This window comes from Chiloscyllium plagiosum, chromosome 21 (assembly GCF_004010195.1).
Source record: "Chiloscyllium plagiosum isolate BGI_BamShark_2017 chromosome 21, ASM401019v2, whole genome shotgun sequence".
Classification (NCBI taxonomy): Eukaryota; Metazoa; Chordata; class Chondrichthyes; order Orectolobiformes; family Hemiscylliidae; genus Chiloscyllium; species Chiloscyllium plagiosum.
In genome coordinates, this window is record NC_057730.1 from 36,407,153 (window position 1) to 36,419,768 (window position 12,616).

Below are 12,616 nucleotides of genomic sequence, written 5' to 3' on the forward strand. Positions count from 1 at the left end.
CTTTCTCCTTTATCCCAATCAGTACAGTCGAGAAAATAGTCAATTTTGAGTGACATGATGAAGTGAATACGTCAGCACCTGCTGACTATCATTGGAGCTCCTGTGACTCTCCTCCAATTCATGGCAGGAGTTTAAGTTCTGAGGTTGTGTTCCATGATTATTCTTTCATTGACTTTGTATGCACTGCAGTAGTGTTATGACTTGTAGGTTATGCCATTAATGAATTGAAGAACTACCACATTCACTGTATGTTAACCTATATTCCTGGAATTATGACTGCAGTATGTGGCTTCCTGTTAAGAGGGAGAGGTGTAGGTAGTCAACCTCTCATTACACCTACTACTTGCCGGCTACTTGCGGAGCGTTTCAGAGAACACCTCTGGGACACCCGGACCAACCAACCCAACCACCCTGTAGCTCAACATTTCAATTCCCCCTCCGACTCCACCAAGGATATGCAGGTCTTTGGACTCCTCCATCGTCAGACCACAACAAAACGATGGTTGGAGGAAGAACGCCTCATCTTCCGGCTAGGGACCCTCCAACCACAAGGGATGAACTCGGATTTCACCAGTTTCCTCATTTCCCCTCCCCCCAGCCTGTCTCAGTCAAATCCATCAAATTCAGCACCGCCTTCCTAACCTGAGATCTTCTTCCCGACCTCTCCGCCCCCACCCCAGTCTGACCTATCACCCTCACCTTGACCTCTTTCCACCTATCACATTTCCGACGCCCCTCTCCCAAGTCCCTCCTCCCTACCTTTTATCTTAGCCTGCTGGACAAACTTTCCCCATTCCTGAAGAAGGGCTTCTGCCCGAAACGTCGATTCTCCTGTTCCCTGGATGCTGCCTGACCTGCTGCGCTTTTCCAGCAACACATTTCCATCACTGCTCTGAGCCTACAACAGATCTTTAACCTTGGTTTGGCTCACAGCAACGGCATCTATTTGTTCTGAAATGGGGGGAGGGAGCTGCCATCCTTCTTTATGGCGCCCTTCTCAGCCAAATCGTCTGCACTTGGGTTCCCAGTCGGTGGCCGGCTCTAACCTTAATGGTAGCATATTCACAATCTTGGGCAGTTTGGAGAATAAATTTGAACAGGAGTGCAGACAGTAATGGTTTCCTGTCTGCTGAAACAAATACTCTATCTTCCCCCAGTGACAGGAAGTCAGTTGAACGGATGCAGACATACATGCTGTCTGAGTGTCTGATTGCTGCTGGGGGATATTTTTCAGAGTGGCTGATCATGTAGACCACAGCTGCTAACTCAGCAGCCTGAATGCTCATTTTGTCAGGGAGCTTCAGTGCTAACACTATTAGGAGTTCTCCTCTGTGGTTCTCCATATATATGTCACATTCTGTCTCTCCATTGTAGAGTATCTGTCTATGAATATTCTTCCAGGGGTCTCTCTTCTGCTATCCAGATTCCCTTGGGTCTTTCCCTATTTGGTGTTTTCACAAATGGTTTCTTGGGGATATTTGCTGCCACTGCCTGACACACATGGGGTTCTCTTCTGGAGCTCAAAGTTTTGGCCAGGAAAGTGGGCACTTTGATATCAAGAGAGTGGTGCTGGAAAAGCACAGCAGGTCAGGCAGCATCCAGGGAGCAGGAGAATCAACGTTTCAGGCATTAGCCCTTCATCAGGAATTATGCCTGAAATGTCGATTCTCCTGTTCTTCAGATGCTGCCTGACCTGCTGTGTTTTTCCAGCACCACACTCACAACTCTGACTCAGTCCTCACCTTCTCCAGATACTTTGATATGTTTGATCCTGTAATATTAGGGTCCAATATGTTGTCTTTTATCTTGCCATCAGGTGAATGGGGGTGTGCTCCATCATCATAGTTAAGGGGTTCAGGCCAGTAATATATGCAAGATGTTGTACCACCCAGAACATGGCCAGCAAGTGCATCTCATGTGTAGCGAACCCTTGCTCTACTGGTGAAAAGCTCCAGGAGGCATAAGTGATCAGTGCACGTTTATCGTGTCATTCTTGGAGATGTACAGCTGCTGGTATGGCACCGAGGCAAAGGGAAATTCTGGGTCAGGTATCTGCAGGAGGGGGCCTGGACTGGGCAGCATCGGTGTACTGTTCACAAAAGCCATTCCTGTTAAGGAGATTGGAGTGACAGGCAGCTTTAGTGGTGAAGCCACCAGTATAGTTCTGACAGTATCCCACTAAACCCAGAAAGGAGCTCACATCCCTGGGGAGGGGCAAACAGGTTAGAGCTTTGAGGTGTTTCATGTTTCCCTGAACTCCCACAATTTCTGAGTATGAGACGCGGGATCTCATGATCTGTGTCTTTTTGGGGTTAACTACTCCTGGGGTAGTGAGGAAGGTTAACAAACAGTTCCATTGACAGTGTCAATGTTCAGTCCTTATCTCTGTCTGCAGGGGCCGTACATTCATATCCTGTACCCAAGCGGTCTGGTGGGGAAAACTTCTCCAGCCCTTTAGCCAGCCTCAGCCAAAATATTGATGGAGAATTGTGAAAACCCTGGAGCAAACAGGTCCCTGTGTACTGCTGGCCCTGAAATGTGAAGGTGAATTTATTGGCTGTGTTGGTGCAAATGAATGAAACAAAATCCATTAGTTATGTCCACTATGGTGAAATAATTTCCCTGTGGGGCCTGCATCATTATGGTTTCGGGGCCAGTTGCTACTGTTGATGCTGTGAACCGACCAGAGTCATCCAGTTTCTTAACTAGTCACATTGGGGTGGCACGGTGGCTCAGTAGTTAGTTTCCTCACAGTGCCAGGGACCTGGGTTCAATTCTCACCCTTGGGCGACTGACTGTGTGGAGTTTACACATTTCTCCCCGTGTCTGTGTGGGTTTCCTCTGGGTGCTCCGGTTTCCTTCCACAGTCCAAAGAAGTGCAGGTCAGGTGGATTGGCCATACTCACTTGCCTATAGTGTCCAGGGATATACAGGCTAGGTGGATTAGCCATGGAAAATGAAGGGTTACACGGTTAGGATAGAAGTGCGAGTCTGAGTGGGATGCTCTTCGGAGGCTTGGTGTGGACTCAATTGGCAGAATGGCCTGTTTCCATGCTGTAGGGATTGTATGATTAGTATATGTGATATTGTGTTGGACTCCTTGCTTTAATAAGTTGCTAATCACATTGGCTACCTTCCCTTTGCCTGCTTGGGGTAAGTGTATTGTCTTTGTGCTTTGGGTCTGTCTGTTTATCATGACTTCATCCTCTGTATGACTACAGTTATGTTTGTGACTGGTAAACAGACTCCTGCTGTCCATGAGAGTTGCCTGTGCTGCTGGATCTCATTCACCCTGATGGGGCTAATCCACAATTCCCTCGGTAAACGCTTGCCATGGTGGAGGCTGCTGCCTGATTCCTGCTACGGGTCTCTATCTCTCACTGCGATGGGCATATGGGCATATGGATGTGATTGGCCCCAGTGATAACTCCCGTTGTTTCAATCGCCCTCTTCAGTGCTCCACATGGGACTGGGGTTTGGGGATTTACTGGGTGCAGTTCTCTCTTGCCTGATTTGGGGCATTCTGATTCAATTAAGCTCTTTTTTCCAAGCCCAGGCCATCTTCCTTATCACCGATTGTTCTGTGTGGATGGTGTCTGTGGGATCAGAGTTCTCATAGGCTTTCCTCATTGCCTCAGTGGTGATACTAGGGTTTGGATCCAATTTGCCCTGTGTGGCAGTGTCAGCACAGTCTGACCTAGGTTACCGAAGACTCCTGTGAACTGTGTCCACAGGAATCTGACAAATCCAATTGGGTGCTCTCCCTTTCACTGCCTACACGTATTTAATTTTATTTACTTTGAAAGGGTGGATTCCATGTGTGGGTTTTTATCCCCATTTGTCCCAGACCTTCCTGAATGATTTGCACCCTTTGGCCAATAGGGTCACAAGCAGTATTCAATAGAGTCGCATCAAATCTCTTCACTATTCCCACGTCGGGGCGGTGTAATCTGCATGTCCTCAGGCACTGGCTAGAAGTCAAGGGGGCATTAAGTCTGACTGAAACTTCTCCAATACACGCCCTCAGACTGGTTGTAACTGGTTCCCTTTCAACCTTTGTGACCTCTTTGACCTTGGTTTACACTGTTCTTTGTAGCCAAAAGTAGCTGCCTCTGTTAAACTTAGCTTGGTCAATTTTCTGTTAGGCCTAATTTCTTTAGCAGTGGTCAATTTGGAATGTCTAATTATGTGCCCCGTGGTTGCTTAACCACATCCCACACATTGGATAAAAACAACACAGTGACAATTCTTGACATGAAAGTCCAAGTGGGTACCTGGTAACTCCAACTCACCACTTGCTCCTCTGGGCTTTCACCTTGGACAGCATCCCTAACACCTCAGCTCACTCTCCATTAGCAGTGACCATCTGCACCCTCCATCTACAGTAGCTGGCTGTGGACATGCACCACCCCATTCTATCCTCACAGTACATCTCTAACCACTTAGAATACAGTTCCCCACTTCAATGTTATACTTTAGAGTACACTATTGTCTTTCATTGGCACAATGTCACCAGACCCCTGTGCAGTGACTCCTGGATTGGACCAGGCTGCATTTCGCTTGCTTTGTTAGTTTTCGCTTATTCTGTGTCCACTTGAATGTTCATTGCCCCTCTATTTTGTCTTGCCTTTTTGCACATTGCCATCTCATTCAGAATTTAAAGGCCCACAATATTTCTGTCTTAACTTACGGTTTAGTGCAGACACAAAGCCAGGCAGCTTGTCAAGTTTGCCAGAAGTGGCGAGTAATCCTGCAGCGGTTAGCTCACCTCTTAACTCCACAAAGCCTATCCTTCATCTACAGAATACAAGTCAAGAGTGTGATGGAACACTGCTGACTTTCCTGGATGTGCCCAATTTCAACAAAACTCAAAATGCTTGATACCTTGACATCCTACCAGATGTATCGCAGCTGGTATGGCACCTGCTCTGCTCAAGACTGCAAAAAATTAGAGGAGAGTTGCGAATGCAGGCCCAGTCTATCGCGAAAACCTGACTTCCTTCCATTGACAAAGCAGCCAACTTAATCAAAGACACCTCCCACCCCGATTATATTCTATTCCACGCTCTTCCGTTGGACAGAAGATACAAAAGTTTGAAAATGTACCAACAGATTCAAGAACAGCGTCTTCCCTCCGCTGTTATCAGAATTATGAATGGACCTCTCATGATCTGTCTCTGCACATTCGCTGTAGCTGTAACGCTGTATTCTACATTCCGTTCTGTTACCCTGATGTACTTATGTAAGTTATGATTTGTCTGGATAGCATGCAAAACAATACATTTCACTGCATCTTGGTACATGTGACAATAGAGTCATAGAGTCATAGGGATGTACAGCATGGAAACAGACCCTTCGATCCAACTTGTCCATGCCGATCAGATATTCCAACTCAATCTAGTCCCACCTGCCAGCACCTAGCCCATATCCCTCCAAACTCTTCCTATTCATATACCCATCCAGATGCCTTTTAAATATTGCAATTGTACCAGCCTCCACCATTTCCTCTGGCAGCTCATTCCATACACGTACCACCCACTGCATGAAAAAGTTACCCCTCAGGTATGTTTCCGCTCTCACCCTAAACCTATGCCCTCAAGTTCTGGACTTCCTCACCCTAAGGTCTATTTATCCTATCCATGCCTCTCATGATTTTATAAACTTTTATAAGTTCACCCCTCAACGTCTGACACTCCAGGAAAACAGCCCTAGCCTATTCAACTTCTCCCTATAGCTCAAATCCTCCAACCCTGGCAACATCCTTGGAAATCTTTTCTGAACTCTTTCAATTTTCACAACCAAATCAAAACCATCCAGGGCAAATCAATCCACTTGTTTGGCACTGCATCCACAAACATTTACTCCCTGTCTACCACAGCAACAGTGTGAAGCATCTACAACATGGCAGCAAACCATCACCTCCTCAAGGGCAACTTGGGATGGGCAATAAATGCTGCCCCAGCCATCAATGGCCATATCAGATGAATAATGTTAAAAATATATAAATTTACTATAGTTTAATTGGTTTCCATTTGAAACTAAAGATGACCAACTAATTAATGCGCACAGTATATCAGTGCATTATATCGTTACCTTGGGGATTTCTGGGCTACGTTTCTCTGCATCCAACAATATACTGATAGAGAGACGTAAGTATCACCTATGACTCAGGATGTTACACTCTTGCTTCTGAGTCAGAATGTTATGAATTTAAACTACATTTAAGTGTCTTGGGCACATAACCTAGACTGATGCACCTAATGCAGTGCTGAGGGAGTGCTGCATAGTTGAAGATGTCAACTTTTATTAAAATGAGGTCCACTCAAGTGTAGAAGATCTTGGACCACTGATTTTGTAGAAAGGAATTTGCCCATGTTGTTATGGCTCATGTTTATCCCCCAGTATCAGAAAAATAAAATGCAATCACAATCCTATTGCCATTCATGGGAACATGCTGTGTGTGTACTGGCTGGCAAATTTCTTATGTTGCCATGACTTAACTTCAAAAAAGGTATTTCATTCACTAAAAGTGCTCTGCACCCAATGAAATACTTTTTGTGTATATTTACTACTTTGAGTCATGAAGCAGTCAATTTAGGTGCAGCTAGGTCCTACAGACTGCAAAGTAACACTGGCAACATAACTTGTTTTTCCTTATATTGGTTGAGCGACAATTATTGATAGGACATTAGTGGGAGAAGCCCACTGCTCTTCTTCAAAACAATTGACCCATCATAAGGGCAATTAAGGAGGAAAAAACAAATGCCAGCCTAGTCAGTGATGCCCACATCGTGAGAATCAATTTCAAATAAAAAAAATGAGGGATCCATCAGCTCAGATGAACAGCTGTAAGAATTATTGAAATAAAAAGTTACTCTGTAAATTTTATTAGAATGATGACATTGTAAATATTTTCCAATTAATATTTATATTTGTTTTCTGATAGAATAAGGCATTTGTGTAAAATTTGGTATGTGAAAATAAACAAATTCATTGAGATATAGATAGCCCCAGCTTGATGTTATTCCTGCTATTAGCAAGAGGGAGACTTTCAAACCACTGCCATATTCCATTATTCCAGCACTGCTGTACATGACCTAACCGGCTCATTAGAGGAACTTTAGCCTGATGCAGGAAAAATGGCTTCTCAAACAGAAAACAACCGTGGCAGCCCTTTCAAGGTCATTGTTGCCAATTAGGAGCATGGTTGGCCTGTCTTTTGAGGTCTTGTCCTCATTGGGCCATTCTCTCTTCACATGTAACTGCAGCACCCAGTTTAAGCAGGTGTTAGAGATCAGCCGCAGGGCTGAAAGATGGCACCTCTGTCTGTCAAGTTAATTAGTGCATAACTAAAGCAGTTTCAATGGATACAGACTGATCTCATTAGTGCTTTAGTGCAACTCAACATTGTTGTTCTGTCAAATCTCTGTTTCTTTCACGAGTCAGTTTGTAGGTGATCAGAGTCCTTCTGATCCTCTTAGAAAAACACACAGAAATAATGATTGCATGATTCCTAATTGAGCTTGCTGCACTGTACTCTACAGACTTCTTTAGGTCAGTCCTGGAAGGAGATCTCACTCTCATGTTTAAATCATTCCACTGCTACACTCTTCTCTGCTGTAACATCTTCCAGTCCCACAACTCTGCATGAGCTCTGTGTTGCTCCAATTCTGACTTCTTGTATATCCCTGATTTGAATCATTCTGCACCTTCAGCTGGATTCTCTTTTAACCTCTCCACTTTGGCCTCCTTGTTAAAACCTACCTCTTTGACCAGGCATTTGATGACCTGTCCAAATGCTTCCTTATTTGGCTTGGTATCAGCATGTTATCTGATGATGCTCCTCCAAAGCACCTTTGACTACATTCAGGTTGTTATACACATTTGCGTTATTGCTGAAGTTTACAGTATTCCCATGATTATTCAACCTTCACAGAGCAGCAGATCTTAACTCATGGATCTGTGTAGAAGCAGCTGGTCTCAGCTTGGGTAACATTATTGGCCATGCTGATTCCGGAAAAGTGTTCCAGTTTTAAGCGCAATTCCAGGTAGTGGGACAGCATGGCATTTGATAAGGTTCTCTTCAACCTATATCACCCACCCAGATTTTCAACACATTAACCTGTCAATGAAATATTTTGAAAGCCTAACCAGGTGTTAATATTGGTCTTCCTTTTGAACCGCTCTGCATTGGATGACACAGTGGCTCAGTGGTTAGCACTGTTGTTTCACATTACCAGGGACCAAAGTTCAATTCCACCCTCTGGCAATTGTCTGTGTGGAGTTTACACATTCTCCCTGAGTCTCTGTGGGTTTCCTCTGATAGTCCAAAAATATGGATTGGCCATGCTAAAGTGACCAGAGATGTGCGGGCTAGGTGGATTAGCCATGTGAAATATAGGGTAGAAATTTGGCTGGGATGCTCTTTGGAGGGTTGGTGTGGACTTGTTGGGCCGAATGACCTGCTTCCAACACTGTAGGTATTCTATGAATGAAAATGTTATGATTAAAACAATTATTGAAATGTCTTGTCTATAAAAGGAGTAGATTAAAATCAAATAGGCTGTTTCTGTGGCCCTCTCCCAACTGTTACCTTCATGTGTAAATCTCATGAAGGCAAATGATTTGTTCATATGTACATCAAAGCCTCAGCCCCAAACCATTAACACCCAACATTCTACATGTTTGTATTGTTGTGTTCTAGTCTTCATCATAGCATGAACAATGAAGGCTACTGTGTGTAGAGTCAAAAAGGGCAGCTTTGAGCATAAGTAAATATTCTTCCAGTATTTTGTTATTGGAAGTTGTCCAGTTAATAAACAGCTTGTTGTAAAGGATCAGTAACTGGAAGATTAATCCATGGGATGGTTTTAAACCTCCCCACTTCCGACAAAGAAAACAGGCAGGCCAGCAGTTTAAATCACCAGGTGACCTCCTGAAGTATTGTCCAGCCTAAATCCTACAATTTCTCATTTCTTCTAGATCTTTCAGACATGCAGTTAAAATATCCTCAGCCTGAAGCCAATGGGTGTTTCTTTTAAATGTGCAATGTGGGTCTGATGATGTACAGTTACACTACCTGGTGTCAGATGGTGCTGGTTGGGTTGATACATAATCAGGCTCTGACAACCATTTTAACTCACCTGGCCACAGGGTAGGATTAACACTTCTCTAGCTTTACCTCTGCCAGGTTAGGAAAGGATAGTGATGCGAAAACTGGGGAAGATGAATCTTTCACTTTGTTTGTGTGTGGCAGGCGTAGCAGATGGAGGCCCCATGAGGTAAATTAGCCTTCCGCAACCTGATCTAATCCTCTTTCCATTCCCTCTCAGAACTCTCTTCGTCAAACCTACATGGTCTTGCTTATACTTGAAGAGACAGGGTTCAATCCTTAAACTATGTACCTGGAAATTGTTAAACCACTGGATTCAAATTAGACGATAATGCATTCACTGTCTCTTTTAAGGCCATATATGTGTTTCATATAAGCTAGGTGCCATTAGGTAGCTAATGGTAACTTACCTATATTTGTAACTTAGTTATTCATAAATTTTGCATGAAGAATTCTGCTGCCAGTTAGTTTACATCAGAGTTTTGAAGATCAAAATACAGCAAGTTTGGATACTTTTAAGATATGAAATTTGCAGGGACATGAGGAAAGAACAGGAAAGGAAAATTGAATTGCTCTTTCAAAAAGCCAGCTCAACTCAAAAGGTCAATTGACCTCCTCTTGTGCTGTAATAGTATTCAAATTTAAGAGATCTATCTATTCACTTGGAAATAGCCTGCAGGGGAAGCTGGGGTGAGCAACATAGTATGCTATGACTTTAGGTTCCTGTTTGTTGAATCTGCATCTCTGTATATATGTACATGGTGCTTGGAATCTGTCAATAAAGCTTTGAGTAGTTCAGCAATATCACTATCAAAGGCGTAGGAGCTTGTAGTATTGAAAATTCACATTGCAATATGCCATGTCTTCAGCTGTCCAGGACTGAAGCACTGGAAATTCCTTGCCAAACCTTTCTGTCCCCGACTGTCATTGACTCATAGCTTTAATTTACAGAAAGAAGCCCTTGGGGCCCATTGTGTCCGCTCCAGTCATCAAGCAAATATCTATTCTAATCCTATTTTCCAGCGCTTGGCCTTAGCATTATACGCTATGGCATTTTACACGTTTATCTAAATACTTCTTAATTGTTATGAGGGTTTCAGCCTTGACCACCCTATCAAGCAGTGAGTTTCAGGTACAACACACCCACTGGGTGAAAAATATTTTCTTCAAATCCTCTCTCAAACTCCTTCCCCTTGTCTTAAAACTATAAATTCTGGTATTTACCTCTCTCCTAATACAAAAACTTTCTTCTTCTCCAACCTTTCTCAAATTTATGAGACACGATCTCTCCTTGACAAAGCTATGCTGACTAATCTTGATTAATCCATGCCTCTCCAGAAAGAGATTAAGTCTGTCCCTCTCATTTTGTTCCAACATTTTCCAATAGTGAATTCAGACACAAAGTACACCACTTCCCGCTCCACAAACAAATTACCACTTGGGTTCCTAAGGGGACCCACAATTTTCCTGATTGCCCTCTTGCTCCTAATATACTTAGAAAGCATCTTTGGATTTTCCTTTATTTTACCTGCCAGAGTTTTTGCATGCCTACCTTATCATTCTCACAATTGTTTTAAGCAATCTAATAGTTCATTCACTGTTTCGTAGCTGCCATGAGCTTCCTTTTCCCCCCGATCCAATCATATACATCCTTGAAATCTAGGGTGCACCCTTCAACTTAATGTGAACATGCTGGCCCTGCACTCTCACTATTTCCTTTTGAATGATCCCATTGTTTGGATGGTCCACTTTGGCCAGATGCTGTCTTGTCATATTGAAAGCTGCCATTCCCTAATTCAGAACCTTTACTTCCAGTCCATCTTTGTCCTTTTCCATAATTGCCTTAAATCTTAATGAGTTATGATCACTATCGCCAAAATCCTCCCTATTGACACTTCCATCACTTGCTGGACTTCATTCCCAAAACTAAGTCCAATATCATTCACTCTCTTGTCGCACTTTCCACATGCAAACTAAAAAGCTCCCCAGGATGCATTTTAAGAATCCCAGAGCCTCTATGCCCTTTACACTATGTCTATCCCTGTTAATATTGGGGAAGTTGAAACTCCCTACTATTATTACCCTACTATCTTTACATTTGCCTACATATCTGGACTTCTATCTTTCCTGACAGGGTGTCTATAATATACTCTTATCAAAGTGACTGCCCCATTTTTGTATTTAATTTCTATTCATATAGCTTCATTTGACGATTCTAAAATATCAACCCTCTTTATTGCAGTAACTGACTCCATGATCAATATTGCAATACTACTTCCTCTTTAACAGAAACACCTCCTTCCCACTCCATCTCACTTGAAGATGCTTTACCCCGGAAATATTCAGCTGCTAGTGCTGCCCCTCCCCCAAGTGTGTCTCTGTGATAGAAATGACAACATATTCCCACATGTTAAACAACATCCTCAATACAACTGCATCATTTGCAAAACTCCTTGAATGAAAATGAATGCCATCTAAGCTTGATATGCTCCCTTATGCTTTAACTTGACGATATGCATTTTGCCTTCCAGACTGAACTGGCTTTTCTTCCATACTTGTCAGCACATCCCACCCTTCTATACCTTTATTTTGTATCCCAATCCCTTACCAAATTAGTTTAAATTCCCACCAACAGCATTAGCAAAACTCCCCTCAAGGATGTTAGTCCTGTTTTGATTCAGATGTAGCCTGTTGGATTTGGACCCACTACACCTAGGCACAGACCCAGTAAAACAGTCCTCCCCTGGCACCAACACTTCAGCCAAACATTTTTCTAATCTGTCCACCTATTCCTTTACCCAATAGCAAGGTGCAAGGGAGGAGCGAAGGACTTCTGGGAAGGTGAGTCTCACTGTTTAAAAACCTTACTTCAGGCATCGGGGCCTCCATTTGCTGAGAGGTGCGAGGGAGGAGCGAAGGACTTCTAGGAAGTCATATATTTGCGTGGTTGCGTTACCCGAAATACTATTCGGGTAGTGTCTCCCACCCATCCTCCTCCTCTAACCAAAAAAAAAGGCTCTGTGCGCCAGATTGATAAGGTAACGAGTTTATTTTTTATTCATTATTTTTCAACAGTCTCTTTGGGAATTTAGAATAGTGGGAATGGAGGTTAGGGCAGTTGAATGTTCCTCCTGCAGAATGTGGGAGGTAAGGGTCACCACTAGTGTCCCTGCTGACTACATTTGCGGGAAGTGCACCCAACTCCAGCACCTCGAAAACCGTGTTAGGGAATTGGAGCTAGACCTGGATGAACTTCGGATCATTCGGGAGGCAGAGGGGGTTATTGAGAGGAGTTACAGGGTGGTAGTCATTCCTCAGGTACAAAAACAAGGCAGATGGGTTACAGTCAGGGGACGGAAAGGGAACCGGCAGGCAGTGCAGGGATCCCCTGTGGCCATTCCCCTCAACCATAAGTATATCATTTTGGATACTGTTGGGGGGTGTGGGAAACTTACCAGGGGAAAGCAATGGGGCACAGGGCTCTGGCACAGAGTCTGACTCTGC